The sequence below is a fragment of the Cebus imitator genome, unplaced genomic scaffold, assembly GCF_001604975.1.
Source record: "Cebus imitator isolate Cc_AM_T3 unplaced genomic scaffold, Cebus_imitator-1.0 Scaffold317, whole genome shotgun sequence".
Lineage (NCBI taxonomy): Eukaryota > Metazoa > Chordata > Mammalia > Primates > Cebidae > Cebus > Cebus imitator.
This window is the reverse complement of record NW_016107632.1, coordinates 635,521-651,961: the sequence shown is the minus strand read 5'-3', so window position 1 is coordinate 651,961 and position 16,441 is coordinate 635,521. Positions and strand designations below refer to the sequence as shown.

Genomic DNA, 16,441 nt, shown 5'->3' with positions numbered 1-16,441 from the left:
GAGAGGGAGTCTCATCCTGTTGCCAGGCTGGAGTATAGTGGTGCAATCTCAACTCACTGCAACCTCTGCCTCCCAGGTTCAAGCGGTTCTCCTGCCTCAGTCTCCTAAGTAGCTGGGATTACAGGCCCCTGCCACCATGCTCAGCGAATTTTTGTATTTTTAGTAGAGACGGGGTTTTACCATGTTGGCCAGGATGGTTTTGATCTCTTGACCTCGTGATCCACCCGCCTTGGCCTCCCAAAGTGCTGAGATTACAGGCGTGAGCCACCACACCTGGCCCTGACTTCTTTTTATTTCTAAGGATCATCCAGATTTAGGAGTTGGAAAGAATTTTACCTTAATGTGGCCTTTGTTAAGACTCAAACTGCACTTCTTCCAGAAGCCTGGCAGGGACCAGTTTATACCGCCGGAGGGAGGCCACCATGTGAGGTGAAGCTTTTTTGTTTGTATCTCTTGGGTGCCCATTGTTTTCCTAGTGTCATTTCTTTATCTGCAGAGAATCTTCTCCGAAAACTCATGTGTCTGTTTTCATATTTTAGACCGTGATGAGATGTGATTCTGAAATTTGGAAATACGGTAACACAGCAGTATTATCACGACACAGGTTTGCGTTTGTAAGGTTAGCTCCCTTGAGGTATTTTTTCTCAAGGCCAGCTCTTAAGGCTATATCTGCCCTGGGTATGCAGTAATATGGTTTATAGGGTCAAAGGTGAGATCTCTTGTGTGATAGGCCAGAGATTCTCTCTGATGCACTTGATTATCCTTTTATATAAATAAGCATTTTGTTCATCTAGGAGAGCATTAATGACTAATTACTAACATTTACCGATAAACAACTATAAGAAATATTTCCAGTAAGTGTTTTGTTAGTATGTTTCCTTGAAAACTTATTGCAAGTGAACATGTAATTTAACTTTGTCTTTTTCTGACTGCATCATTTCTTGTACTTGCATGTCCACTGGGCGTATTTATTTTTGAGGTCTTTTGAATTCTTGCCTTTTGGGGTTTCCCAGTTGCCTGGGTATCAAAAGCTCACAGTGGGTTTTTTCTCCTGCCCTTGAGGGGAGTCTGTTCCTTTTGGCTTCCAGCTTAGAATAAAAGAGCCACTACTCTGTCTGCCCCATGAACCTTCACTTAAAGATGTTATTTTAGGCCATGTGCGGTGGTTCACCCCTTGTAATTCCAGCACTTTAGGAGGCTGAGGAGGGCTGATCCCTTGAGGCAAGGAGTTCGAGACCAGTCTGGCCAACATGGCAAAACCTCGTCTCTATTAAGAATACCAAAGTTAGTTGAGCCTGTAATCCCAGCTACTGGGGAGGCTGAGGCACAAGAATCACTTGAATCTAGAAGGCAGGGGTTACAGTGAACTGAGATCATGCCACTGCATTCCAGCCTGGGCAATGGAGCGAGACTCTGTCTCAAAAAAAAAAAAGTTATTTTAGCTTTTTCTGCTTGCTCTTCAAAAAACAAAAATTAGAGGGCAGAGGGAGACAAAAAAGGATAATGACAGACAGGTTCCTCTGACAGCTAACCTTAAAGGGGCCTTGTCTGTTTTTCAGAACCCGCATTAAGAAACACGTTCAGATGCATCAGCCCTCTGTAGAACACCTGCCATGAGCCAGGTAAGATGTGAAGCGTTTTCAAAGCTGTTTTATGAAATCCTTGCGGAAACCTTTGCAAATTGCCGTTTTTCAGCTGGGCGATCTGTGCTGAAGTGAGCTGCCTTGGCTCACTTGGCTAAAAGTAGAAGCACCAGCCTAGAGCTTGGCGTCGTCCTCCTCTAAGTTTAGGGCTGTAATCTGGTTCTCCACCAAAGAAGACATAGTGGCTGCCTCTCGGGGACTTGGAAACAGTGTCTGATTCCTTGTCGTGGTGGGATTTCCCCGTGTCTCGCTCTCTTGGCTGATGATCAGTAGATCTGTTTATCACTCCCAGGAGCTGCGCCTTGAGTCTTCATTTCAGACCCTTGGTTTGGACCTGACCGAGGCTCTGAGGGGGACATGGCTGCTGAGACCCACCAGCTGCCCAGCTTGTTCCATCACGAATGGTCCCGACCCTCTTCCATGGAGAGGCATGTGGCTGTCTGGGTGGAGAACATTTGCAGGGAAGCATGGCCCCCTGAGAGCTGGTCCGGGTATGGCCACCATTTGGCACTCTGGTTGGATTTTGCACATGGAACATTTTGGAATCTTTTCAGGGGAAGTTTGGCATGGGACTCTCTTCTGCTGTTCCGTATTCCTACTGAGGTCAGAGGCCATTTGTTGGGCACAGTCATCACCCAGGTGCAAGCATAGGGCTGGGCGCCCGGGAAGCCACTAGTAAGCCAGACTGAAGTGAGGGTGCGTCTCAGGGTGCCAAGACTCGACCCCCATTCCATCATTTATTATTCGTGTTCTCTTAGCCTTTAGTTTCCTTGTTTTAAAAAAAAAGGGGGGGCATTCGAAGAGATGACCATAGTCCTTCATGGTTTTACTGCAAGGACTCAATGAGCAAAAAACGCATCATGAGGGCAGGTATGGGCTTTATTAATTTTTGCATCCTGAGGTTGGTGTTCACTGCATATTCATTGGAGCAATGATGAAAAGGTAAGGAACCCCAGTCTTAAGTCTCATTTGCTCCACTTTGAAAAGTAAAATAATGGTGTTAATTTGTGGTTCTAGGCGGGAGAGAACTGCTCATCAGAAATGCCTTGAGGGCCTTTCCCAGAAGCCCCAGTCGTGAAATTCTGATTCCTGCCATCTTGGCTGGAGTGTGGCACGTGGATTCTGAACACGGGTCCTGGGGATTGTACCTGCACAGCCCTGGTGAGGCACGACGGGCCCTCTAGCCTCTGAGGTGTGTTGTCTGATCCTTCCTGGGTTGTGCAGGTTGGGGGCACATGGAGTGGCTAGCAAATGGTTAGGGTGCTGACAGTTTCTCACTCCACCCCTCTGCCTCCCACCCGTCCTTCTCCAGAATGACTCCCAGGGCCTGCTGGGCTGGAAAGTGCTGTCTCTCTCTGCTGAGTGCCCCGTGGTCCTCCCTCTGGGCTTTTGTAATGCTGCAGTCAGCCATAATCTGTGGAGGGCAACAGACTTGCTGGATGCAATGTGGCCCCCCACAGCACCAACATAGCCCCCCACAGCACCAACATGGCCCCCCACAGCACCTTTGCCAGGCTCTTGCATCCAGTTGGCGTATTGTATATATTTACATATGTCACCAATACATTTATGAATAACTGTTTCAACAGAGCTAACTCTTTGGTGTTATAAATAACAACTGCATCTCCCAAGATTCCTTCTGTTTCTCTTCAGACCAGTAACACAGAATGTCTTTGTTAAATTGGTCCTTTTTTTTTTTTTTTAATAAACTGGAGACACTTGGGAAGAAAAAAGTGATGTACTCTTCCTTTGTAATTAGCTCTGATGATTAGACTGTCTTTTCCATTATGTTTTATTTTTACTTTCCTTGGAGTTTATCAAGTGGCCTCTTTTCTATGAAGGTTACCCTTCAAGTGAGTAAGGGAGCTTGATTAGATCACTGGGGGATTTACTTTGTACTTTTTAAAAATAAGACGCGTGATGGAGAAGGCTGATGGGAGCCAACGGCGAAAGGTCAGCCCTGGAGCTCTAAAGGTGCCTCTGCGCTGAGAAACTGAAGCCGATGCTCCCAGATCAAGATTTTTTTTTTTCAGCCATCAACTGCTGAAGTAATTAATAGTCACTTTTATTTTAGAATTTGTTTTATATTTAACAAAGTCTTCTGAGCAGCCCTTCATGGCTTCATGCCCAGGGCATGGTTCTTTTTTTCCCCGCTTACGTGCATTTATAATTGCATTGATCAACTCCGACTTTGTGATACACTAACTCCTTGAATGTGATACTCATTTGATTTTATGTTTTTGATGCAAATGGATCTTAGAATCCATTCTAGAGTTCCTTGGCAGACTTCTTAATCTACAAGAGGCTATTTGTCCTGTTCAGCCTCCAGAAGGACTGGTGTGGCCGGTCTGGGCATCTGGCTGGCCCCCAGCCCGCGGGGAGTGACTTAGTTGGGACCTGCTGAGAGCAGTTTCGCTTTCACATTTGCTTCCTCTTGTCCACAGCTGAACTGAGAGGTGTCTTGGGGATCCCTAGAGTATTGAGAACAAAGAGCAGAAGGAAGAACTTGCATCCTTCTATTTTCCATCCATTCAGGGAATATTTAGTGACTGCCCCAAGGCAGGTTCTGAGAATACAGCAGACGGCACAACAGGCAGTCCCTGTCCTTGTGGACGCACTCTGGCACCAAGCTGTTTCCAATGCAGCACATGTGGGAAAGGAACTGGTGTTTTTTCATATCCTTGCTCTCTTCGGCATATGTGGGCATACTTACATAAGCCTCAAACTGTCTGTGAAGTAGGTATTATTAAGGGTTATATAGGCCACATGTATCTGTGAACATCATACTGGTGTGTGGTGTTTTATATAATAGAGCTATGAAATTATGCAGCTGGGGTTGACAAATAAACCCTGCCTTTTGCCGTCTCAATGTTGAACAAGAGACTTAAATGCTCACAGCCTCCTCCTCTTCCCCTGTTGTGAATGAGGCTAAAGGTTGGACCTCGTAGGATCGTTTTGTAGTTACCACTTTGCAGGTTGGCATGGATGCACACATGTATTGTACCTGCGTGTGCTTGGAAAAGCAGAGGCTCTTTCTGCCTGTGATCCTGGAGTTACTTCTGGATTTGATCCTGTACAGAATGATCTTACATCCAGTTCATTATAAGGAAGGAAGCTTGTGGCAGGGCATTTGGAGACCCAGGTTCCACCTGGTTCTACTGTCGAATTGTGTGGTCTTGGAGAAGTTCCTAGACCTTTCCCGTTCTCAGCCGTCTCATACCTGAAATGAGACAGTGGTGCTGATTTCCCTTTGGATGGATTTCTCTTTGGTGGCGTTGTTTGGGCCCCCGCTCTTCATTTGCATCAAGACTTTCACATGTTTAAATTTCATACGGTGGAGGGTTTCCTGGCTGCCTCATTCAGCACTGTGACCCTCGCCCAGCCTTCCCGACCCTCTTTACCCTGTTCTGCTTTTTCTTTGTTTTCATCACACTTACGACTTTCTAACAGACTGTATAATTTTTTTTTTAAATTCACTGTGCTTATTTTTATAAACAAAAAACAAATGTTACCTTTATTGGAATGTAACCTTATTAAGGGGGAAATGTTTATCTGTCTTACGCCCAGACCATCTTGAATACTTCAATCCTGATCTCTCTTGTGCCCAGATCACCTTGAAGCCATGAAGGGCTGCTTGGGGGGCTTGGTTAAATAGACAACACATTCTGAAATAAAAGTGACTTTTTTTTTTTTTTGAGACAGAGTCTTGCTCTGTCACCAGGCTGGAATGAAGTGGTGCCATCTTGGCTTACTGCAACCTCTGCCTCCTGGGTTCAAGTGAGTCTCCTGCTTCAGCCTCCCGAGTAGCTAGGATTACAGCGCCACCACACCCGGCTAAGTTTTGTATTTTTAGTAGAGACGAGGTTTCATCATGTTGGCCAAGGTGGTCTTGATCTCTTGACCTCGTGATCTGACCCCGTCACCCTCCCAAAGTGCTGAAATTTACAGGCATGAGTCTCTGCGCCTGGCCCTAAAAGTGACTATTAATTACTTAAGCAGTTGAGGGCAGAAAAAAAAACTTGATCTGGAAGCATCAGTTTCAGTTTCTCAGCTCAGAGGCCCCTTTTTGTAGCTCCAGGGCTGACCTTATACCATTTGTTCACATCAGCCTTCTCCATCATGAGTCTTATTTTTAAAAAGTACAAAATAAATACCACAAGCAGGTATTGTGATTTGTGAAACAAGTTGTTGAGAAAATTACAAAGAATAGCTCCTTGCACTGCTATCTGCTTAAGCCGGTGCGGCTCTAATAGCCAGGGCCCTTGTGTGTTCTCTTCTTGGACATAAAGAGTTTCCCAGAATACAGACGTATGTTGGAGTCACTCTATTGGTGATAGAACAAGATGAAAACAAGATCACTCAGTCATCGACACTGAACACAGATAAAAGCAAGCTCACTGCAAGGCACAAAAAACCAAACTTTTCCCCACTCTCGGCTCACATGAATGCTTCTTGACCAATTATGGCTTTAACCTCATTCTGTTCTTCCTGCTTCTTGGATAAAAATTAGGAAGCTACCCGATTATAAAATTTCTGCTGTGTTGACAGCACCCAATTCTGAGCAAAACTGCGTTTTCCTGAGCCCACCCCTAAATCACTGAACACAGTCCAAATTGTATAATGAGCTCCTGCTGACATTCTCTTCCTGAGACATCTGCAGTTCTCCTTAGTGTAATGTCTGCCTTGTTGCAGTAAGCCAATAACCCCGACTTTGTTTGACTGCAGGTATGTTCCTGTTAGTTTTTTTTTTTTTTTTGAGATGAGGTCTCGCTCTGTCCCCAGGCTGGAGCGCAGTGGCATGATCTCAGCTCACTGCAACCTCTGCCTCCTGGGTTCAAGTGATTCTTCTGCCTCAGCCTCCTGAGTAGTTGGGACTACAGGCACGTGCTACCACACCTGGCTTATGTTTGTATGTTTAGTAGAGATGGGGTTTCACCATATTGGCGAGGCTGTTCTTGAACTTCCGACCTCGTGATCCACCCGCCTTGGCCTCCCAAAGTGCTGGGATTACAGGCGTGAGCCACATTGCACAGCCTCTGGTAGTCTTTAACTGGAGCCCACCGGCTCCAGTTAGTAGAGTCGCTTGGTGAATAAAACTTGTAATAGGCATCACTATAGAAATGTGTAGGTTATTTCACAGCTGAATGGTATTGAATAGACACATATACAGTTTAATTGGAGAGCTGACTCATATATACACTTGATAATTGTGGAAACAGAGCAGGATGTGACAGAAGGCAGAAATGCAAAGGTTGGCTACATGTGCCTTGAAGTCTGTGAGTTGAGAGAAGGAGAAAGCCTGGAAGTCTGGGGTGATAAGAGAGTAGACGGTAGGTAGGGCTGGAAGAGACAGTGGGGTCTTGAGCAGCGCCTTTGTTTAGGAGGTGGCAGACCGAGATCTTACCCTGATTTTACTGCATATGAGCTCTTAACGACTCCAATTGTTAGGTTTTTCGTTTGTAAAAAGCAGGGTCCTAGTCTCTCCTCCTTGTCTCCCATAGCAGTTAACTTGTGTGACAACACCTTTTCAACTGTCCTGTGCTGGGAAAGTATCAGGCCTTGCTCTAATTGTGGAGAGAATAAAATAACATGGAGTTTCAAGGTGTTTCACCCATAAGCCAGGTGCTAAATGATCCCTTTCTGTCTTCCGCCACCCAAACTTCAGAAATGAGGGTTGCCATAGGAACCTTGTCATTATCATTCAGCAGCTGTAGACTTTCTTGGGTGGTGTATTTTTTTAAGACTGGTTAGGTTACTTATAGGGTCTTGGGAACAGGAGTGTGGTGGGAGAGGCGTAAGAGAGAGGGAGGGGGAGAATTAGAATAAGGGGGGAGCCAGCAAAACGCTTCCCGCATCAGATGAGGGGCCGAGGATCCAGCCGCTACCTTTACACCCCTGCCCTATCCCCCTCCACTCTGAGTCAGACTTGGTTATTCAAGGATTTAAATGGGAAAATGTGTTAGCCAGATTATCCTTCCAAATAAGGTTATAAAGTCTACCTGTATTAAAGAGGGGAAGATTGCCTTCTGTGGAATTTCAGATCTTGATAATAGTAATAATAATAATACCAGTATCTGTCATTTACCGGGTGTCTGTTACATGCCGGACACTGGAGTCAGCATTTGTGGATGTTGCTTCATTTAATACTTGCAATAAGTTCATCGTTATCCTTCTTTGCAAGCGAGGAAGTGGAAACACGGAGGCCAAATTACCCACCCAAGTCACCAGCCAGCTGATCTCACAGCCCAGAGTTAAACTAGGTCCTTCTGACCTCAAGTGCGGGAGAGTTAAGACTCTGCTCCTTGGTTTCCTTGCAGATCATTCTGGAATATCGGAGCTATTATCTAGGACACTCATCTTTAAATGGGAAAATGGGGGTTAGAAGAGGTGAAATTGCTGTTTGAAAGCCATGCCGTTGCTGCTGCTGGTGGTGAGGGCCTGGGTGAGGGCCAAGATCTTCTGACCCTCTGTCCGGAGAGTGACTAGGACTTTTCTCCTGGTGAGTTTAAATAGGAGTGGTTGCAGTTTCTGCAACAGAAGGATGGTCCTCCTTTTACTTCTCTGTGGAAAAGGCCCTCTAGTTATAGACCCAGATTGCCTGGGCTCTCATTGCACCTCTACCTGCTACCAGCCATCTGACCCTGGGCTCCTTCTTAATCTCTCTGACCCTTTGTATTTCCTCCTATGGAAAACTGGGATGGCAACTGTACCTACATCATAGTGTTGTAATAAGATAAAGGAGGCCAGGCGCGGTGAGTCAGGTCTGTAATCCCGGCACTTTGGGAGGCAGAGGCTGGCGGATCACCAGGGGTCAGGAGTTTGAGACCAGACTGGCAAACATGGTGAAACCCCATCTGTACTTAAAATACAAAAAAACGCCACAAAATTAGCTGGGCATGGTGGTGCTCACCTGTAATCCTAGCTACTCGGAAGGCTGAGGCAGGAGAATCTCTTGAACCTGGGAGGCGAAGATTATGATGAGTCAAGATCGCACCATTGCACTGCAGCCTGGGCGACAGAGGGAGACTCTGTCTCCAAAAAATATATATATAGAGAGAGAACTAAAGGGATTAATATGTTGAAAACTCATTAGCCTGGTGTCTAGTACCCTGTAGGTTATGAGTAAGAACTGCCTGTTAATAATGTATCACTTCCCCTGTTTGAAGGATGTAGTCCTAATTTGAGTCTTTTTCAGTAGTCTGGAGCTCCTGCCCTCGCCCTGTGGAATTCATATCCTCCGAGATACACAGATACTGTTGAAGTTATGGTGAAGATGGTAGAGTGCTGGGAGGTAGAGTGGGGAGGGATTGATTCATGAAAAAATGACATTAGCTGACTAAGGACACCCAGGTGGTTGAGGTAATCTTTGAAGGGGGCCTCTGTGTCTCTTGACCTGGAGTTCAGGGGACAGGTTTCTTTTGATGCAGCATCTTATCCTGGGGTGACTCTGGGAGGCAAAAGCATTGCCTGTTGATAAGACTGATGACACACTATCACTCCTGCACCAGAAATGGTGCAAGAACAGAGAGGTTTTATCCTGCTCTTCTTCCTGTACACAGTCCCTGTGACAGAGAAGGTGTCTGCTGAGTGGACAGGCCCGGAATTGTCCTTCGGGACTGCGTGCGGATGAAGTAGGGGTGTAAACCCATGAAGAACAATAAATCAGGGAGTAGAGCGGGACAGGCTGGGGTGAGGAAGGAATTTGCCTTTATTGTGCAGTTAGCTTTTTCGATTCTTCAAAAGCTTAGGAGGTAGTGAATATGGTCCTCCAATCTACAGAGTAGAGGAGGCATCTCAGGAAAGTGATTTGCCCAGTACTAGTTAGGGACGATCAAGGACCTGGCCTCAGGTCCTTCTCTCTGCCTCAGGATGGCCCTCTGGGATCGTCAAAGGGACTTGTCTTGAGTAATTAACTGAATACCGGTTTATTCAGAATGAGGGGGCTGTAATTGGAGGATAGGCATGCCTTTGATGTAACCACTGGGGTTTTGGGGCCCAGTGTCTGGCAGTGTGCAAGGAGCATGGGGCATCTTTGTCACCACGTGGCTTCAGGAAGAGCCCCCCTTCCCTTGCTGACTGAGGCAGAATTTGAGTCAGGCTGGGGTGGGCTCCTGTTGTGGGGGCTGGAGGGAATGACTTTTACTCTGAGTCATTCAGTGGCCTGTGAGGGCAGGGCTGGGGGTGGAGAGAGAAATAGAGTCACTGGCCAAAAACTCCCAGTGCCTGCCCTTTCTTACCCCTAGGGCCCATGAGCCTGGTTTAAAAACCACTTATCTACCACCTTGTTTTTATTCTCACACCCTGAGTCCTTTAGATGTAAGTGTGTTGCTGAGGGTGGCTGAGATACGCGCTGGGTGAAAGATTTTCAGCTGGTCTTTTCCTGATAAGCACCTACTTGTTTATATTCTGAACTTTCACATCAACATTCTCGGAAAAAAAAACACCAACAACAACAAAAAAATGAAAACCACAGAGGACTCAAAAAAATATACGCTGCCTGATTTAGTTTTGATTGCTCATGTCTCTGGCTTCTTTCATGGAACTATTAGTTGACTAGAGGGGGTTGCTGCTCTTCGCACAATAAGCTGCTAGTCATGAAGCAGAAGGGTGACATTGATCATTTTGGGGTCCGTCAGACTCTGGCGACGTTGAAATAGGCTGTCAGGTTTGTAACCACCAGTTAGCATGAGTGGGAGTGGCAGAAATTACCGGTTTGATTTTTAATCAGGGGCTATGGCTTATACTTAAGTGATTTGGAGGGAAGAGAAAACATGAATGAGTGAGTTAAGGCAGTAAGAGATGGAGTCATGCTGGGTTTTTAGGCATTTGTTTAAAAAAAAAACGACACAAAGGGTGAAATGGTGAAGACCAGGAACAGTTTGGCTTTTTCTGGTTTACAATTAGAGAAGAAAGATGTTTGGAGAATTTAGAAGACTTGAGTCTATCACATAGTAAATCTGGTGGAGTCCCTTTACAGATCAGTTTACAGTATACCACTGCTTAGAAGTGGACTGGATTTAATTGGACTGGCTATTGAGTCAGCAACAATTTATTATTCACCTTCTATGTATAAAGCACTATTGTGGATAAATGTCTTCTGAATTGTTAGAATCTAAACTATACTCGATATCGTTAACAGGTAAAGCATATCTTATGGAATTCTGATTTTTTAAAAAACAATTACTCCTGTGTCATTAAATGAAAAGTTTCAGAACAATGGTAGTTTAATGCATTAGGGTAAAACTATGAAGATTTAATATTATATATTCGTATATGCATGAAACATTTTGGAAGCTGGATAAGAAGCTGAAAAATAGTCTAATAAAGTCGGTGTTTTAATCCATGGTTGCCAGCATCGTAGAAGAGAAACAACCAGATATCATGTGCCTCTTGATGGATCTTGGGTCTGATGAAGACCTTAGTTCTAGCTGTGAAGTCACAGGAAATAACGCTGGGTAAATGACACACAGAGATGCCGTCGTGAAAATTCAGGCAGTGGAAAACTCTAGAAAAACTGCTCTGTTCTTCACGAAGGAAATTGTAAAGGGGAAAATACAGTGGTGCCAGTGGCTTGTGGATGTTAGATGAAGTTAAGGAATTAATGTTCTTTTCTTTTCTTAGTGTGGTAATGAAATTGATATTTAAAAATAAAGATTTTGAAACCCTTATGACCAAGATGATAGTTATCTTGGGGATTTGCTTCAAAATAATCGGGATGTGGGGAGAGGGAGTCATGGGAATGAGTAGGGTAGAGAGGAAACAAGACTGGTCATGACATGATAATTACTGATATTGGGTCATAGATATATAAGGACTCTTTCTTTCTTTCTTTCTTTCTTTTTTGAGACAGAGTCTCAGTCTGTGACCAGGCTGGAGTGCAGTGGTGCTACCTTGGCTCACTGCAACCTCCACCCCCCGGGTTCAAGAGATTCTCCTGCCTTAGCCTCCTGACTAGCTGGGACTACAGGCATGCGCCACCACACCCAGCTGATTTTTGTATTTTTAGTAGAGACAGGGTTTCACCATATTGGCCAGGATGGTCTCGATCTCCTGATCTTGTAATCTGCCTGCTGAGATCACAAAGTGCTGGGATTAGAGGCGTGAGCCACCCCACCCAGCTGGGACTCTCTCTCTCTCTCTCTCTCTCTCTCTCTCTCTCTCTCTCTCTCTCTCTTTGTTTCTCTTTCTCTTTTAATGTGTTTAACATTTTTCTTTTCTTTCTTTTTTCTTTTTGAGCTGTAGTTTCCCTGTTGTTGCCCAGGCTGGAGTACAATGGCATGACTTCTGCTCACTGCAGCCTCTGCCTCCGGGATTGAAGTGATTCTCCTGCCTCAGACTCCCAAGTAGCTGAGATTACAGGCATGCACCACCACGCCTGGCTAATTATTTTGTATTTTTAGTAGAGACAGGGTTTCTCCATGTGGGTTGAACTCCTGATGGTAGGTGATCTGCCTGCCTTGGCCTCCCAAAGTACTGGGATTGCAGGTGTGAGCCACGGCACTGGCCAACATTTTTCATAATACTAGTGTTAAATGAAATAATGATTTAGTCTATTAGCCATTTCCTAAAGATAGGCATTATAAGCTCCATTATAAGTAACATCCTGAAATTTTTCAACTTGATGTGATTTTAGAAGGATGATCTTGTTCTCTGTTACTATTCCATGAACTTCCAGGATTCTGGGTTTCCTAGGGGTTGAGGGAGGTAAGGGAGAGAGATGCAGGTAAGTGGGACTTCAGAAGCCTGTAAATACGCTTTAATCACAGATGTGTCACCTGTATGTTTTAGATCTCTGCATTTCCCAGAAGATTTTGTTGGGGACAAAAAGGGGGTGTTTGCTATTTATAGAAAGAAAAGTTTGGAAACTACCCTCTTGTTTTATAAACAAGGAAACCAAAGCCACCTGAGGGGAGGTGATATACCCAAGTTCACATAGCAGGCAAGTTGCCCATCCATAGACCCCCCCTGGCGGCTGTTCCTACACTCTTCATTCATGCCGGTCCCCAGTTATTACCCTTTAGACCTCTTGCCCAGGGGCTCCAAGGAAGTTGGGTCACCTGCATTCTGGTTTCCAGTGCTGCCTGATCCTCCTAAGTGGAAGATGTGAAGGTGAAATTGAAATCACTTTCTGCATGCAGAGCCCTGAAAGGAGAGTCTCGTTGGCGATGCAGTTACTCCCAGCTCTCAGCTTGCTCTTCTGTGAAGCTCCCAGTGCCAGGGAGCATTGTGGCCAGAGGGAAGACATTGAATTTGGGAAACAAACAGTCTCGTTGGGACTCTTCCTGGGCTAGAAAGCATGTATGTTGAACACTTAATCATTTTTAATGCTTGTTTCATCTGCTGCTCATCTTTACTTGCCCTGAATCAAACCAAGAAACCTTGGAGAGTCTCAAGAGGTACCCTATCTTTCAGGGTTAGGGATACCATGGAACACAGTTAGAATCTAGGGTTGCAAGTCTTGCTTGTAGATTGCAGGATTTCTTGTTCACATAGCCACCTAGGAAAGAAAGGAGATGAGTAAAGTAGAGGTGGGAAGAAGGGCACTGGGAAGAGACTGTGGGAGCTGAGTTGCACATACAGTCTCTTAGTGGCCATGTTAGTTAGACCATGGCCTTTAAACTTCTTTTACTGCCCTCAAACCTGCCGGATAAGGCTTGTTTTCATCAGTAACATTTTAGTAGAGATTTGGCCAGATTGTGGGTACAGGGAGGGCTTGGGACAGGGGGTGGGACCTCTGGGGAGGATGGTGGTGGGGCCACTGGAGGGTCTGGGTGCAGTTTGAATAAACCCCGATCTGCACCTTGGATCTTCCTGCATCCTCACTGTACAATTGCTCCTCCCTACTCTTCCTCTGTTTACCTCTGTTGAGGCCTCTTTAATTTTTAATTTTTATTTATTTATTTATTTTGAGAGGGAGTCTCGCTCTGTCCCCCAGGCTGGCGTACAGTGGCACAATCTCGGCTTACTACAACCTCCGCCTCCCGGGCTCAGGTGATTCTCATGCCTCAGCCTCCCAGGTAACTGTGATACAGGCACACCCCACCACGCCTGGCTAACTTTGTATTTTCAGTAGAGATGGGGTTTCACCATGTTGGCCAGGCTGGTCTCGAACTCCTGACCTCAGATGATCTGCCCACCTTGGCTTCTCAAAGTGCCGGGATTACAGGCATGAGCCACCGTACCCAGCTGAGACCTCTTTTTAGTTTCCTAGTTTGACCTTTAGAGCAAGACTGTTTAGTATTAGGGGGAATACTTAGAACTGAGCTCAGGGCTGGCATCCATCAGCTGGAGGCATCATTAGTCGTTTTCATTTTTAATGAGTACCTGTATGGTGTGCTGCTGGGTTTCAGGGATGGCTAAGATCTAGTCTTTATTCAAAAGTGCACAATCTAATAATATAATGAAAAACAATAAACAAGAGATTAACCAGGCAGATGTTCTGTTTGTGTTTGGACATTTATTTAATCCTTGCAACAGCCATCAAGGAGGGTTACCATTAAAAACCCCATTTTATGGATGAGACACCAAGGCTTAGAGAGATCGTCTAACTTGCATGAGATCATAGAGGTAGTAGTAAGGGTTAGAGACAGGATTTAATGCTAGGCAGCCATCTCCAAAGTGTTCATTCTCCCCGCCCTCTGAGATGGAGTCTTGCTCTGTCACCCAGGCTGGAGTGCAGTGATGCGATCTCAGCTCACTGCAACCTCCACCACCTGGGTTCAAGCTGATTCTCCTGCCTCAGCCTCCCGAGTAGCCGGGATTACAGGTGCTTTCTTTGAAGTCCTGTAGTGAATTAGTTAAATATATGGTGCGTGCCACCATACCGGGCTGATTTTTGTATTTTTAGTAGAGATGGGGTTTCACCATGTTGGCCAGGCTGGTCTTGGACTCCTAACCTCAGGTGATCCACCCACCTCAGCCTCCGAAAGTGCTGGGGTTACAGGCTTGAGCGACCGTGCACGGCCCAAAGTGTTCGTTCTTACAGTCACCCTCTACTGCCTTCCAATCTGAAACAGACATGCTCCCGACCCATTGCAGTATAATGAACGTGGCCACAGACTTGTCAGCATACCCAGGGCAGAGGAGAAGGAGAGTTGACTCATTCACGAGCAGGGAGGATAGAATGGAAAATGAAGGACAGCTTCACAGAAGAGGTGAAGCCTGGGTTGAGTTGGGTTGGGTTGTGAGGATGAAAAGGAATGTCTGCCAAGAAGGCTAGGAATATGGAAATCCAGGGTCACATGAGCAACGTACACAGGACCCCAGAGGAACAAAACAGATGCCCTGTTTGGAGAACTGTAGGTAGTTTTCTTGTGCTAGAATGGGAAATGTGAGTGAGAGAGAGAGAGAGAGAGAGAGAGAGAGAGTGCACACGCAACAGGTAAAATGCTGGAGAAATGCTCAAGGGTCACATCCCAGCTGTCCTCCGGTTCAGTAGCCATTAGCTGCATGTGGCTACTTTAAATGAGTTGAAATGAAATAAAATTAAAAATACAGTTCCTTAGTCTCAGTAGCCACATGCAGCTAGCGGCCACTGTATTTTAGAGCACAGATGTAGAAAATATACATCATCACTGAGAGTTCCATTGGTCAGTGCTGGGCTGGATATTTCTTTATTTGGCACACATCTGCCAGGCTGCACCTAGTGTTTCTTGACACCTGCATGTGTTGGGTTTCAGAGGGCTTACTTTGTTTTGGTAGAAGAGCCTGTGCTGGCTGCTCAGGACCACAGTGGATGTGCCAGAGAGGTCAAATGTATAGTTAGAAGAGAAGCAATGTACAGTTGCTCCAGATATGAATATTAGTAACTTTTTTTTAAAGCACTGCTCTGATGAATATATAAAAATCCCAGGAAATATGTTATTTCCCCTCTAAGCCAGCAGAGCTACTAGTTTCATTAAACAGGCAATGGCAAATCTGTTTTTAATTTTATTTTTTATTAAAAAATGCCCTACTGCTTGAGATTCTAATCTCTAGCTGAATAATAGGTGTCATTTTCAAGTTGCAAATTGCCAGAGCAGTAGCATGCATTGAAGGCACTTAATAAATAGGATTTGATGCTTTATGTCCACATATGGACAAAAATAGGTCAAAAAGCTTTTCTCTTTTACTTTTGAGTACAGTGTTCCAACTTTCCAGATGGTAAGGAACCATTCAGAACTATAAAGGGATTTTGATTTTGATAACAGTAACCATGTTTAATTTTATCAACTTTCTATTTTGTAAGTGGCTTTCTTTGAAGTCCTATAGGGAGTTAGTTAAATATTTTAGACTGTGATTTGTGACCAGAAGAGTCAGTTTGGAGGACTTTCTGTGATTCACCTGTGTTTTTTAAAATAATTTGCCTCTATGTTTGGAGTACATGGTCCCAGAAGATTTGTGCACGAGTCCTGATTTTGTCTCTTAGTAGCGATGTGACTCTGGGCAAGTCACATAGCCTATGCTGAGCATCTCTTGGCTTTCTGACTTTGTATTTATTCACCGTGCTCAGTGTTCCCAGGGAGACCCACAGTAACACCCACCCTTTAGCCCATGGACTTTGGTGGAGATAATACTGTGCAGGGATCCCGGGGAGACATAGGGCTCAGATTATTCCTGATATTTGGCTGATATATTCCTGATATAGTACATATATATATATATTCCTGATATAGTAATGGGCTTAGAGGTGGTTTCATGAGCTGGAGCCTGTAAGATGTGATGAGACATTTGTTGGGACTGTTGAGAAGTATGTGTGCTCTTTCCCACTGGCCTTGAATCTCAGAGGATAAGCTGTGAACGTCCTAGCTGTGTCCCCC

The 16,441-nt window shown here is 45.1% G+C and overlaps 1 protein-coding gene across 1 annotated transcript in view; it reads left to right on the top strand.

Annotated features, from left to right (window-relative positions):
- The window catches only part of LARGE1 (LARGE xylosyl- and glucuronyltransferase 1), a 568,765-nt gene that overhangs the window by 15,607 nt on the left and 536,717 nt on the right, over positions 1-16,441 (top strand). Inside the window, exon 2 of the mRNA XM_017504007.2 lies at positions 1,560-1,622. The gene's annotated coding sequence lies outside the window, so the exon portion shown is untranslated. The remainder of the gene's footprint in view (positions 1-1,559; positions 1,623-16,441) is intronic.